Consider the following 12,890-nt stretch of genomic DNA (forward strand, 5'->3'; position numbering starts at 1 on the left):
ACTCTACCACTTGAGCCACAGCGCCACTTCTGGCTTTTTTCTTTTTGCTTATGTGGTGCTGAGGAATCGAACCCAGGGCCTCGAGCATGCAAGGCAAGCACTCTACCACTGAGGCACCTTCCCAGCCCCCTTTTCTTTTCTTTTTTGTGTGCCAGTCAGGGGCTTGAACTCAGGGCCTGGGCACTGTCCTTGAGCTTTTTTACTCAAGGCTAGCACTCTACTACTTTGAGCCATAGCTCCACTTCTAGTTTTCTGGTGATTAATTGAAGTCTCATGGAGTTTTCTGCCAGGGCTGGCTTTGAACTGTGATCTTCAGATCTCAGCCTCCTGAGTACAAGGATTACAGGCACGAGCCATCCAGCACCCAACTATGAGTACATTTCTTTTTGGACAGTGTCATCCCTCCCTTCACTCCCAGTTTTTCCCTCCCATCCCCCACCTACAAATTGTATAGTTCATTTTCAACAGTGTCTAGTGCGTACCCCTGCTGCATTTGTTCACCCTTTGTCCCTATATTTCTCTGCTCTCCTTACCTTCCTAAAGACCAATAAACAAATAAGATGAAAAGAAAGAAAAGAACCCACCTCTTCTCTTGTTTATAGTTGGTATATTTTTATATACTTAGTGTACTTACATATGACTTTTTTATTTTTATTTTGGGTCACTTAAGACCTGGAAAAGCCCCTGAAAGGTATAATTCTTACTGCTGAAACATTTTTAAGCTATCTCAGAACACTTTAAATATAACTTATATAACAAGCTGGGTGAGATGAACACAGGCCTCTTACTCCAGCAAAGCAGAACATTGCAAATACAAGGCCAGCCTGGGCTACACTGCAGACTCATAGGTTAGCTTAGGCTGTATAATAAGACTTATCTCAAAAAGCAAACAAACGTGAAACAAAATCCAAAAGTAGTATGTGGAATTCAAGAGAAGTTAAATTTTTCAAAATAATGGAGTTATTCTACTTTAAAAAATGAAAACAATACTATAAATTTAAAATATCTATAAGAAATAAGTAGGCATGTTAACAAAATACTAAATGATATAATGTTATATGCCATGAATTATGCAGAAGAATGCAAGCCAATAATTAGATCTATGAACTGCATGCATACTTTTCAGGCATCTACTGTTAGCTGCCTGTTTTGGTTTCCTGAATTTCTCCATTGAATTTTATATTATAAGAAATTTCAGACATTAAAGAATTAATGTTCAAAGGATTAAATTACCCCACCTGTATATCCAGTGTGTGTATTCTATATTTTTATATTTATATTTTTGTGTTTTTTTTGGTTATTTTTGGGTCCGGTCGTGGGGCCTGGGCCTGGGCGCTGTCCCTCAGCTCTTCAGCTCAAGGCTAACGCTCTACCACTTGAGCCACAGTTCCAATTCCAGCTTTTTTCTTTTTGCTTTTGTGGTGCTGAAGAATCGAACCTAGGGCCTCAGGCATGCAAGGCAAGCACTCTACCACTGAGCCACCTTCCCAGCTCTGTTCTATATTTCTGTATTTTTCCTTTATCACTCTTTTTTATTCCTCCCCCCCCCCATCCCCTCTATAACTCCCCACCCCGCCCTTTGGTGCCAGCTCTGTTCTATATTTCTGTATTTTTCCTTTATCACTCTTTTTTAAGTATCTACTTGTCAATTCCTTCCCCTCCACCTCCCACCCCCACCCTTTGGTGCCAGTCCTGGGGCTTGAAAAATAGGGCATGTATCCTGTCCCCAAGCTTTTGTGCTCTACCATGTGAGCCATAGCTCCACTTACATTTTTGTTTTTGTTGTTATTGTTGTTTTCTTTTTTCTTTTAGTGGTTAGTTGGAGATAAAAGTCTCAAGAACTTTCCTGCCTGGGCTGGCTTCAAACTGTGTTCCTCAGATCTTGAAATTCTATCAATACCATGTATGCAGAAATTCAGAATGTATTAACTGAAACAAATTATAACCCTGGTCCACTATGTCTTAGAAAAATCCAGCTGTGATCGTTAGTATGCACTGACTTTAAAGGTTATCTGGAATTTGTTACTTTCCTTTCAGATGCTCTTTCAGGAATAACATTTAGATGATGGTATATTATTATTCATTTGTTTTTAATGTAAGTCTTCTCAACTTTTGGTAGATTATGCTTCAAGACAAAAACTACCCTAGCTATTCCTGTGTAGTTTAGAGGAGAGCCATTTAATTGTAAAGTTCTTTGTATTGATTTGGATTCTTTATATGCTTTAATTAAAGTAGAATTTTATCTGGGTGTTGGTGGCTCATGCCTGTAATCCTAACTACTCAGGAGGCTGATATCTGAGGATCACAGTTTAAAGCCAGTCTGGCAGGAAATATGTGAGGTTGTTTTCTCCAATTAATCACCAGAAAACTGGAAGTATTGCTGTGGCTCAAAATGATAGAGTGCTACTAGCCATGAGTGAAAAAGTGCAGGGATAGTACCCAGGCCCTGAATTCAAGCCCCATAACCAACTAAAAAAAAGAAAGAAAGAAAATCAGACTAGAAAGTAGTCAGTTACAATGTAAGTAGTACATGGCAAACCCAGATGCACTGGCTTGATCTTTGCATACCACCCACCCTAGAAGTTCCTCAGAAGTTCCCACTCAGTATAGCCAATTATAGGCAATGAAGCTGACATTACTCAGACTCCATTTGAATTGACTTGTTATTTGCCCTCATTTCTTTTGAAAAATAAAATTAGAGAGAGGACACGTAGATTCCTGAATTTTTTAGCATTTCTAACCTCAGTTATTTCTTGAAATGACCTGTAGGAACAACCCCAATCCAGGCACTACTCCATTTTCTTTACTGTGTTCTTTTTTTATTATTAGTTTTTTTATTTTTTTATTTATTTTATTTTATTTTTTTGGGTCCAGTCGTGGGCCTGAACTCTGGGCCTGGGCGCTGTCCCTCAGCTCTTCACCTCAAGGCTAGCGCTCTACCACTTGAGCCACAGTGCCACTTCCGGCTTTTTTCTTTTTGCTTATGTGGTGCTGAAGAATCGAACCCAGGGCCTCAAGCATGCAAGGCAAGCGCTCTACCACTGAGCTACCTTCCCAGCCCTTCTTTACTATGTTCTATTCCTATGACTATCTTTTGTTTAGCATTTAAATACCATAACATAGCTTGATGGAGGAGAAGGCTAAATATGTTCATGAAAGTGATTATGTAAATGCCTCCAATCCTAGAGGACAGTGAGAGGAAATTTTGGCTGTAGCTGCTTTACTTTTATAATGACTGATGCAAATCAAGATCAAATCTATACATATTTGATGGGGCTAAGGTCTTCAGTTCAAATTTGAATATCAGGTGTAGAGGAAAAATTAATCTCCTAAATGAAAAATCAGAGCAAATCTTCTATTTATATAGTTCATTCAGGGCTACCTACTTCTCCTTTTTTTTGTTGCTTAGCCTTCAGTAGCCCTTGTTGGTAAATATCTTCCCTAAAACCTTTGAAAATTATGAGATTGGGGTTATAAGATAGAAAAAATACCCTTTCCTCACTCATTGCAATGTTCATGGTTAATATTCCTATAACAAAAGACTTGTACTAGATCACATTATATACATATATACAGCATTTACATTATATGCTTGTATTATATATAAATAGATATAGAAGATCTAGAGAAAAAATATAGATTGCTGATTACTTTCTGAAATCCTAAATAATGAAGAAGTACATTGATCACAGTGTGCCACATATCAAATCAGTGATTTATTTTGTGGGCCAGTTAATTGGGACAAGGTAAACACATACATCAATATAATAGAATACAGAGTACAAATTGAACTGCAGATTCTTAGTCCATTGGTTTTCAACAAAGATTATTCAATGGAAAAAGATTGTGATCTTTTCAAGAAATAGGACTAAGACAATTAGACATCCATCTGTGTAGGGAAAAAAGAACCTTGAACCATACATTGAACCTCGTAGGCTCCTCAAAATGGAACATAAAACTATAAAATCTCCCCCAAGTGTTTATTCTGTTTTTGGCTTGTCCTTTGATTCTCTTAATGGTATCTTTGCTCTGCAAAAGGAAAAAATAAAAGGCTTTTTTGTGATCTTGAGTCAGGCAAAGAATTCTTAGGATTAAAAACAAAAACAAAACAAACAAAAACCATGAAGCCAGATGTTGGTGGCTCACACCTATAATATTAGTTATTCAGGAAACTGAGATGTGAGAATCTCATTTCAAAGCCATCCTGAGCAAGAAAGACCATGAGATTCTTCTCTCTAATTAAACACCAAAAAAGCCAAAAGTGGAACTGTGGTTCAACAGGTAGAACACTATCTTTGAGCTCAGAAACAATGTCCAGGCCCTGAATTCAAGCCCTAGGAACAGCACACACAAAAAAGTCAGATGTGGAACTATGGCTCAAGTGGTAGAGCACCAACCTTGAGTGAAAAAACTAAGGGACAATGTCCTGGCCCCTAGTTCAAGCCCACTGGCACATGCATACAAAAAAAGCCCATAAAAGAAGAAATTTGAGATTCTTTTGGAATTCTAAGGTTGATAATTAGTTTTTATGCCATTGTGCAAGAAGTATTTCTTTCAAACTTGGTTAGTACATCAACATATTAAAAAAAAAAACAAAAAACAAGACAGGCTCTGGTTGGTTCAGGTCTGTAATACTAGCTACTCAGGAGGCTGAGATCTGAGGCTTTGAAGCCAGCCCAGGCAGGAGAGTCCATGAGAGTCTTATCTCCAGTTAACCACCAGAAAAACAGAAGTGGAGCTGTGGCTCAAGGGGTAGAACTCTAGCCTTGAGCAAAAAGCCCAAAGACAGCACCCAGACCTGAGTTCAAGTGACAAATGACCAAAAAACAAACAAACAAAATTAATAACTTGGACCTCATCAAACTAAAAATCATGTGACTTTTATACTAGTAAATTATATCTAGAATACATGAAAAAATTTCAAAGTTTAGTAATAACAACTGAAAAAAGAAAAATGTTCATAAATCAAAATAGATATCAGAGAAGATACATAAATGGCAAGTGAACATATGAGAAGACTCAGCATCATTAGTCATTAGGAAAATTCAAAATCAAAACATAATGAAATACTACTACTTACTGGCTTGAACTTAGGGCCTAGATGCTTTTTTTTTTTTTTTTTTTTTTGGTCATGGGGCTTGAACTCTTGGCCTGGGCACTTTCCTCAGCTCTTCAGCTCAAGACAAGTGCTCTACCTCTTGAGCCATAGTGCCACTTCTGGTTTTCTGATTGGTTTATTGGAGATAAGAGTCTCATGGAGTTTCCTGCCCGGGCTGGCTTTGAACCATGATACTCAGATCTCAGCTTCCTTGGTAGCTAAGTTTACATGAGTGAGCTACTTAGGCCTCTTCTGGATGGTGTCTTTAAGCTCTTTTTAGTCAAGGCTAGTACTCTACCACCTTGAACCACACCTCCACTTTTGGTGGTTAATTAAAGATAAGAATCTTTGGGGCTGGGAAGTTGGCTCAGTGGTAGAGCACTTGCCTTGCATGCCTGAGGCCCTGGGTTTGATTCCTCAGCACCACATAAGAAAAAAGAAAAAAGCCGGAAGTGGCGCTGTGGCTCAAGTGGTAGAGGGATAGCCTTGAGCTGAAGAGCTGGACAGCGCTCAGGCCCAGAGTTCAGGCCCCACGACTGGACCAAAAAAAAAAAGAATCTTATAGACTTTCCTGCCTGACTGTTTTTTTTGAACCATAATTCTCAAATCTCAGGCTCCTGAGCAGCTAGGATTACAGTTGTGAGCCACCAGCGCTAGGCTGGCTGAAAAAATTTAACTTCTAATGCAAAGTACTAACAAAGATCTCAGTGACTGAATTTTTCTACAGTACTGGTGGAACTGGAAAAACCTTACAACAGTTTGAAAAACAATTTGAGAGCTTTTTATTGATAATTTTAATTGTTTTTATTTTTTATTTTTATTTTTTGGGTCCGGTCGTGGGGCCTGAACTCTGGGCCTGGGCGCTGTCCCTCAGCTTTTCAGCTCAAGGCTAGCGCTCTACCACTTGAGCCACAGCGCCACTTCCTGCTTTTTTCTTTTTTCTTATGTGGTGCTGAGGAATCGAACCCAGGGCCTCAGGCATGCAAGACAAGTGCTCTACCACTGAGCCACCTTCCCAGCCCCTTTAATTGTTTTTATACAGATGATGTACAGAGGGGTTACAGTTACATAAGTCAGGTAAAGAGTACATTTCTTTTTGGGCAGTGTCACCTCTTCCCTCACTCCCTCTCAGTTGACAGTTTCTTACAGTACTAAACACTTTATGACTCAGCAGTTCAACTCCTAGGTGTTTATCAATTGAAATGAAAAGTTAACTTCATGTAGAAATCAGCTGGGAATGTGGCTCAGTGTTAGAGCGCTTGCCTAGCATGCATGAAGCCCTGGGTTTGATTCCTTAATACCACAGAAACAGAAAAAGCGGGAAATGGCACTGTGGCCCCAATGGTAGTGTACTAGCCTTGAAGAAAAAAAGCCCAGGGACTTCTCAGGCCCTGAATTCTAGCCCCAGGACTGGCAAAGAAAGAAGGGGGGGGGAGAGAAAAGGAATGAGGGAGAGAGGGGGAGAGGGAGAGAGAGGATGGGGGAGGGGGAGAGGAAAGTGCCTTGGTATTAGTCAGGATTCTCTAGGGGAACAGTGTTTATAATCATGAGGAAATGTATTGTATTAGCCAACAAAGAGAGGCTTGATGATCTCAGATGGTCTTCAGGAAGCTGAGATCTGAGAATCTCATTTCAAAGCCATCCTGAGCAAGAAAGACCATGAGACTCTTATTTCCAATTAAGAAAGAAAGTACTGTTTTCCTAGAGAATCCTAGTATCATAGATTTCTTTCTCTCTTTCTTTCCTTCCCGCCCTCCTTCTCTCCCCTTCCCTCTCCCTCTATTCCTCCCCCCTTTTTTCTCTCTCCCCTCTCTCTCTCTCCCTCTCTCTCTCTCCGCCTCTCTCTTTCTCTCTTTCTCCCACTCCTGCACCCCTGTAACAACCAGTAAGCTGCTCAGACTTAAGCTCAGAACAATAGATACCAGTGGTGCTGTCCCAATCCAAAGTGTGGAAGCTCTCCAAAGAGTTGCTGGTGGGCTGGGAAGGTGGCTCAGTGGTAGAGCACTTGCCTTGCATGCCTGAGGCCCTGGGTTCGATTCCTCAGCACCACATAAGCAAAAAGAAAAAAGCCAGAAGTGGTGCTGTGGCTCAAGTGGTAGAGTGCTAGCCTTGAGCTGAAGAGCTGAGGGACAGCGCCCAGGCCCAGAGTTCAGGCCCCATGACTGGACCCCCCCCCCCCAAAAAAAAAGAAGAAGAGTTGCTGGTATGAGTTAAAATTTAAAGTCTGAAGAAGCTGGATTGGTATCTGTGAGTGATGGCAGCAACAAATTCCACAGCCACTCAAGGAAGAATCAAGCTTGTGTGGATGTCAAGGATTTAAAAAGTTGACTAAGTAATAATTCATACTGCAGGAATCTGAAAGACAAAACCTCACTGATGTATTTTATAGTTAGCAGGCTTGTAACAATACCTTTTTAGGAGGAATAAATTTTAGTTTTTTGTTTTGGTTTAAGAAAGATAGTTTTCAAGGTGGTGTTGCCTCGTTGATGTAACAGTTGGCACTTGCTTTGCTAATATCACTTGCGGCTGAAATGAAAGTTGTTGAATTTAGACTATAAGCTAAATTGTTAGTTACCGGCTACTTGCTTTGCTAACATTATCACTTGTGGCTGAAATATAAGCTGCTGAATTTATACCGTAAGCTGAATTGTTAGCTACTATTTACTCCTGAAATTAGTGAGTTTTTTTAGCATCAATAATTTAGATCTGTCAAAATGCTAATGAGCCTAGCATCACTGGTTCATGCCTATAATCCTAGCTACTCAGAAGACTAAGAAGATAATGGCTTAAAGCCAGCTCAGAAAAGCCTGATTAGAGTCTCCGTCTCCAAATTAATCAGCAAAACTGGTTCAAGTAATAGTATGCCAGCCTAGCAAGCAAGCTGAGCAAACATAAGGCCCTGAGTCCCAACCCCAGTACTTGCTTTTATTGCTGGTTATTTTGTAGATAGATTCTCATGGATTTTTCTGCCCTAGCAGCTTTAACCCTTATTCCTCTAGATTTCAGCCTCCTGAGCAGGTAGGAATAGCAATATGACTGACCAGCTTTGGCAATAGCTATTACTAGATCATTTTTCAGAAAGTTATATTAGTTTATACTTTTGCCATCAATACATAAAATTATTTCTTTACCTATATACTTATCCTCCCTGATTATCACTTTTTTTTTTTTTTGGTCCAGTCGTAGGGCCTGAATTCTGGGCCTGGGCACTGTCCCTCAGCTCTTCAGCTCAAGGCTAGCGCTCTACCACTTGAGCCACAGCACCACTTCTGGCTTTTTTTCTTTTTGCTTATGTGGTGCTGAGAAATCGAACCCAGGGCCTCATAGCATGCAAGGCAAGCGCACTACCACTGAGCCACCTTCCCAGCCCCTGATTTTCTTTCATGTTTACTTATTTACTATCTTTAAGTAGTTGTACAAAGGAGTTGCCATTTAACAAAGTAATTCCAATGAATAAACCTACCTCTTACCTGAAAAAAATAACAAAACCAAACAAAGTAATTTATGGATACAATGAACCTTTCAACATTGTTACCTGCCTCTTCTGACTTACCCCTTCCATTAATTTTCTTAGTTTTGTAGTATATGTGCTGAATTCTTGACTGCATTCTTCCCCCCTTCTCCTCTTCATTTGTCTACACCTCTCTCTCCCCTTGGCCCCACATCACGTCTTGCAAATACTTGGTTCCTAGTGCTTATTTTCTTGGGGTTTGACTTTGCCTTACTACAGAATTACACAGTTTGAGTTCTCCCTTGAATCTACCATATTTCCGTTGATACATTTTTTGTAACCACTTATGTACTGCCTAGTTTGTTTATTTATAGTTTGTAGGCTAATTCTAGCTCTCATATATGTGAGAAACTATGAAGCCTTTGTCTCTCTGGGCCTGGCTTAATTTTTTATAAGTTTCTTCTATTTCTTTTTTTTTCTTTTTTTTTTTTTTTTTTTTTTTTTTTGGTCCAGTCGTGGGGCCTGAACTCTGGGCCTGGACGCTGTCCCTTAGCCCTTCAGCTCAACGCTAGTGCTCTACCACTTCAGCCACAGCGCCACTTCTGTTTTTTTTTCTTTTTTGCTTATGTGGTGCTGAGGAATCGAACCCAGGGCCTCATGCATGTAAGGCAAGTGCTCTACCACTGAGCCACGTTCCCAGCCCAAATTTCTTCTATTTCTTTGCAAATGGTACAGTGTCCTTTTTTCTAATGGAAAGTAAAATTCCATTGTGTATATATACTACGTTTTCTTGATCTATTGTCCATTGAGGGGTATATGGGCTAATTCTGTACCTTGGTGAATACTATAACGCTGTAATATAAACATGGCTGTGAGCTGAGTGCCTGGTGGCTCATGCCTGTAATCTTAGTTACTTAAGAGGCTGAGATCTAATGATTGTGGTTTGAAGCAGCCTGGACAGAAAAGTCCCTGTGAGACTCTTATTTACAATTAACCACCCAAAAGCTGGAAGTGATAGACTACTAGCCTTGAGCAAGAAGAGCTCAGGGACAGTGCCCAGGCCCTGAGTTCAACCCTCAGGATTAGCAAAACAAAATAAAACATGTTTGTGCTGATGATCTGTTAGTCTACTTTTGGGGGGTGTTGGTGAGGGGTGGGTCACTGGGCTTGAGTTCAGGGCCTAAGTGCTGTCCCTGAGCTCTTGTGCTTAAGGCTAGCACTCTACCATTTTGAGACACAGCTCCACTTTGGTTTTCTGGTGGTTAATTGGAAATAAGAGTCTCATGGACTTTCCTGCTGGGAATGACTTTGAATCATTATCCTCAGGTCTCAGCCTCCTGAGCAACTAGGATTATAGCTGTGAACCATCAGCACCTACTTAACCTACATTTATAAAAATTAATTTACTTTATTGTTATTTTAAAGGTGATATACAGAGCAATTGCAATTATATGAGTCAGGTAATGAGTATATTTCCTTTTGCTCCCTTATGTTCTCTCAGTCTCTCCCTCCTGTCTCCCAGAAATTGTATAGTTCACTTTCATCAGTGTCCAGTGAGTTCTATTGCTGCACTTTTTTGCCCTTTTCCCCCTTGAGTTCTGTATCATCCCTCTCACCTTCCCAAAGATACAGGCATGAATATACGTAAAGTAAAACAGAATAATGAAAAAATAAGGGGCTGGGAAGGGGCTCAGTGGTAGAGCGCTTGCCTTGCATGCTTGAGGCCCTGGATTCGATTCCACAGCACCACATAAACAGAAAAAAATATATAAATAAATAAATAAATAAAATAAAAATTTAAAGAAAGAGATCTCTTGTTCCTTAACTTGGAAGCATTTTGCTTTTATATTTCTCTCCTAAGATTATCCTCTTTTGGCCTCACTGTGTGTATCTAGAATCCTGTATAATTTATCATATCCCAGTGTATTTTAGATCTAATTTCTGTATACCAGAGAGAACATGTTCTGTTCGTCTCTCTGAGCTTGGCTTACCTCACTTAACACAATTTATTCTAGTTCCATCCATTTCTCTGCAAATGACATTATTCTTTCTAATGGCTGTGTAAAATTCTATTGTATATAGGTATCCCATTTTTTTGGATCTACTCACCGATTGTGGAGTATCTGGGCTGTATCTGTATCTTGACTGTTGTGAATAGTACAGCAGTGAACATGAATGTGCAGGTATCTTTTTCATATCCTGGTTCATGATACTCAGTTAGATGCCTAGGAGTGTATGGCTGAGACGCAGGGAAGATCTGTGTTTAGTTTTTTGAGGACCCTCTAGACTACTGTTCAGAATGGTTGTACTGGTTTACTTTCCTACCAACAGTGCAGTAGGGTTCCTTTGTCCCCATCTCCCTGCCAACATTTGTTGTTGTTTAATCTCACAGTGTAGGCCAGTCAAATGGGTGAGATGGAATCTTAGAGTTGTTTTGATCTGCATTTCTTTTATGACCAGGATGAAGAGCATTCCCTCATGTGTTTCTTTGCCATTTTTACCTCTTCTGAGAAGTGTCTCCATAGCTTCCTTGACCATTTAGTGATTGCTAACCTACATTTTCAAAGAATGTTATCCCATTATTACTTTATTCTCCATTCCTTTGTTCACTAGTAAGGAGAGTCTGTTATATACATCTACATTTCTTATCAATTCTGTGTGAACATCCTATTCTATGGTTTCTCTATACAAGCTTTTTATGTTATGGAAATTGAAAATCTATGTATTGTAGTTTATTGTTTTTTAACTTTGTTAATAATGCTACTCAGAATTTGAACTCAGAACCTTGTGTTTGTTAAGATTGATTGCTTAGCTGGCACACTACCGCTGGAGTCATGCCTCTAGTCTCTGCTTTTTGCTGAGTATTTTACTGAGATGGAGTCTCTTGGACTTATAGGTACAAGCTAGCTTTACACCATGAGTCTCCAGTTCTCATCCTCCTGAGAAGCTAAAATTACAGTTGGGAGCCACCAGTATCTGGCTTGATGTTATTTTTCTTTAGTAGAATTGCAGATTTTTATTTAAAAATATCAGTCCTACACATTTGTTTAGGTTTCCTACTTTTTGTTAGATCTCTGAACGTATTGTTATTTGAGTGGGGGTATGACTTAAATGGTAGGATGCTTAGATAGCAAATGTGAGGCCCCTTAATTCAAACTTCAGTGCCACCAAAAACAATAAAAGGAAGAATAGAAAAACAAAACCTCTTGTTTTGTTTTTTTTTCCTTTGGCATTAGCATTGAATTTATAATTTTTCAGGAATGTACTTGCTCTAATTTCTGTTTTGGTATATATATAAATATATTCATAATTATGTACATATAAATATATATAGAACTTAATATATATGTACATGTATGATATCAAAGTTGTTACACATATCATTCAATATCAAAATTAAATTGATATTCATAAATTTGTTACAGTTCCTTACTGGGTGGGGAAATTTAGTAATTGGAAATAAGAACATTCCCCCCTACACAATTAAAAAAGGCCCTTGCCAGGCACCAGAGGCTCACCCCTGTAATCCTAGCTACTCAGAAGGCTGAGATCTAAGGATCACAATTCAAAGACAGCCTAGGCAGCAAAGTCTATGAAACTCTTATCCCCAATTAATCACAGCTGGAAATGGTGTTTAGCTTAAGTGGTATAGTGCTAGCCTTGAGCAAATGGAGTTTAGGGACAGTGCCCAGGCCGAGAGTTCAAGGCTCAGGAGCAGCAAAAGAGAAAAAGCTCAAGGTTTATGTATATTTTTTTCTTGTGATGGTATTGGGGTTTGCACTTAGGGCCTTGCAGTGCTATACCACCTAAACTATGCCTCTAGTTCTGTTTTTTTGCTGGTTAATTGGGATAAAAGTCTCTTGGATTTGTTTACCCTGGCTGCCTAAGATCCTTTGATTTCAACTTCCAGAGTAACTAGGATTATAATCATAGCCCCAATGCCTCACTAAATTTTTTATTTTTAACACTGAATTTCCATTTCTCCATGAGGCTGAAGAATATATCATATAATTTTTTAAGTGTGGATATGTTTTTTTAATTGTAAAAATAGTGTACAGAGGGGTTACAGTAACCATGAGTAAGGTAATGAGTAATTTCCTATCTAGAATTGTTACCTCCTCCTTTGTTTATCTCCTACCATCCCTTCCCTCCCTATCTCCCCAACTCCTCCCTCCCCCACAAGTTATAAAGTTCATTTTCAACATATTGTCTTGTACATCTCATTGTTACAGTTGGCCAATCTGTATTGAGCATATCATTTTTTTTTTTTTTTGGGTCCGGTCGTGGGGCCTGAACTCTGGGCCTGGGCGCTGTCCCTCAGCTCTTCAGCTCAAGGCTAGC

At 39.4% G+C, this 12,890-nt stretch overlaps 1 protein-coding gene and 1 pseudogene across 1 annotated transcript in view; one reads left to right on the plus strand and one right to left on the minus strand.

Annotated features, from left to right (window-relative positions):
- Positions 1–10,757, minus strand: part of LOC105990130 — a 50,495-nt pseudogene extending 39,738 nt beyond the window's left edge.
- Commd1 (copper metabolism (Murr1) domain containing 1) overlaps positions 1–12,890 on the plus strand; it is a 121,308-nt gene that overhangs the window by 77,578 nt on the left and 30,840 nt on the right. The window lies entirely within an intron of this gene.

This window comes from Dipodomys ordii, unplaced genomic scaffold, assembly GCF_000151885.1.
Source record: "Dipodomys ordii isolate 6190 unplaced genomic scaffold, Dord_2.0 Scaffold63, whole genome shotgun sequence".
In the NCBI taxonomy this organism is placed as follows: domain Eukaryota; kingdom Metazoa; phylum Chordata; class Mammalia; order Rodentia; family Heteromyidae; genus Dipodomys; species Dipodomys ordii.